The 2,500-nt window shown below is 18.8% G+C and overlaps 1 protein-coding gene across 1 annotated transcript in view; it reads right to left on the bottom strand.

The window, feature by feature from the left end:
- Positions 1 to 2,500, bottom strand: part of LOC138858635 (protein qua-1-like) — a 40,191-nt gene that overhangs the window by 9,708 nt on the left and 27,983 nt on the right. The gene's annotated exons all lie outside the window — the stretch shown is intronic.

Below are 2,500 nucleotides of genomic sequence, written 5' to 3'. Positions count from 1 at the left end.
TTTTTAAGAGTATATACATTTTTTTCTTGATTTGAAATTAATAATTTCAAATTCTATTATATTTATTTCAATAATAAATATATGATAAAAAGTATTTTCGGGTGCAACACATTAATATTTTATTTTATTTAAAAACCATCCTTTTACACATATATTTTATGAGTAAATATTAGAATAGCTCACAAATAAAACTAAAATATTGTTTAATATTTATTTCTACAATATGTTAGTATAGAATAATAGATTTTTTATGTTTTTGTATAAAACAAAATCTATTTCTATTTAAACTAACTGTAGGAAACCAGGAATAAAAAACGCTCATTATATACAATATGTTAGTACAGAATATAGAGTTTTGTATAAAACAAAATCTATTTCTATTTAAACTAACTGTATAAAAACCAGGAATAAAAAACGCTATTATATACAATATGTTAGTACAGAATATAGAGTTTTGTATAAAACAAAATCTATTTCTATTTAAACTAACTGTATAAAAACCAGGAATAAAAAACGCTCATTATATACAATATGTTAGTACAGAATATAGAGTTTTGTATAAAACAAAATCTATTTCTATTTAAACTAACTGTATAAAAACCAGGAATAAAAAACGCTCATTATATACAATATGTTAGTACAGAATATAGAGTTTTGTATAAAACAAAATCTATTTCTATTTAAACTAACTGTATAAAAACCAGGAATAAAAAACGCTCATTATATACAATATGTTAGTACAGAATATAGAATTTTGTATAAAACAAAATCTATTTCTATTTAAACTAACTGTATAAAAACCAGGAATAAAAAACGCTCATTATATACAATATGTTAGTACAGAATATAGAGTTTTGTATAAAACAAAATCTATTTCTATTTAAACTAACTGTATAAAAACCAGGAATAAAAAGGCACACAAAATCAACTTTCATTTTCATATTTACTTAAAAATACATATAAAGTAAAAAATATTTCCATATAAATACTAAGTAAATAAAGTCATACAAGTATGAAAATTTTCATACAAGTACTAAATACATAAATCATATAAGTATAGTAATATTCATACTTATAAGTATTTAAAAACAATTTCTTACTAATAAACTAACATAAGGAATTCAAATATATAAAAGTATAATACATTTCCTAGCAGTAAAAAATTTTCATATAAGTACTAAATGTATAAAGTCTATGAAGCAATAAATTTTCATATAAGTACTATTTCAGTATATGTCAATTTGAGCAGATTTGTGCAAATTTGTTATAAATGTTCTCTCCCATGTTGACGTTACCAACCCGAAAATATATGGAAAAATTCTTTTAACCTATTTAAAATTTAAAAACTCATATATACGTGGGTAATTTATATCATTTTCAAATATCGTCATGGTCATAATACAACTAATAACATCAAAAGTATTTTTACAATCGATTTTTTTTTTAAATTTTTAACTTGTATGACTTCATATTTAATACTTATATGAAAATTTATTACTTCATAGACTTTATACATTTAATACTTATATGAAAATTTATTACTTCATAGACTTTATACATTTAATACTTATATGAAAATTCATTACTTCATAGACTTTATATTTTTTATACTTATATAAAAATTTATTACTTCATAGACTTTATATTTTACTTCATAGACTTTATACATTTAATACTCATATGAAAATTTATTACTTCATAGACTTTATATATTTACTACTTATATGAAAATTTATTACTTCATAGACTTTATACAATTAATACTTATATGAAAATTTATTACTTCATAGACTTTATACAATTAATACTTATATGAAAATTTATTACTTCATAGACTTTATACAATTAATACTTATATGAAAATTTATTACTTCATAGACTTTATACAATTAATACTTATATGAAAATTTATTACTTCATAGACTTTATACATTTAATACTTATATGAAAATTCATTACTTCATAGACTTTATACAATTAATACTTATATGAAAATTTATTACTTCATAGACTTTATACAATTAATACTTATATGAAAATTTATTACTTCATAGACTTTATACAATTAATACTTATATGAAAATTTATTACTTCATAGACTTTATACAATTAATACTTATATGAAAATTTATTACTTCATAGACTTTATACAATTAATACTTATATGAAAATTTATTACTTCATAGACTTTATACAATTAATACTTATATGAAAATTTATTACTTCATAGACTTTATACAATTAATACTTATATGAAAATTTATTACTTCATAGACTTTATACAATTAATACTTATATGAAAATTTATTACTTCATAGACTTTATACAATTAATACTTATATGAAAATTTATTACTTCATAGACTTTATACAATTAATACTTATATGAAAATTTATTACTTCATAGACTTTATACAATTAATACTTATATGAAAATTTATTACTTCATAGACTTTATACAATTAATACTTATATGAAAATTTATTACTTCATAGACTTTA

Source organism: Bactrocera oleae, unplaced genomic scaffold, assembly GCF_042242935.1.
Source record: "Bactrocera oleae isolate idBacOlea1 unplaced genomic scaffold, idBacOlea1 ctg00000011.1, whole genome shotgun sequence".
Taxonomy (NCBI): Eukaryota; Metazoa; Arthropoda; class Insecta; order Diptera; family Tephritidae; genus Bactrocera; species Bactrocera oleae.
The sequence above is the reverse complement of the archived record's forward strand: the minus strand, read 5'-3'. Positions and strand labels throughout refer to the sequence as shown.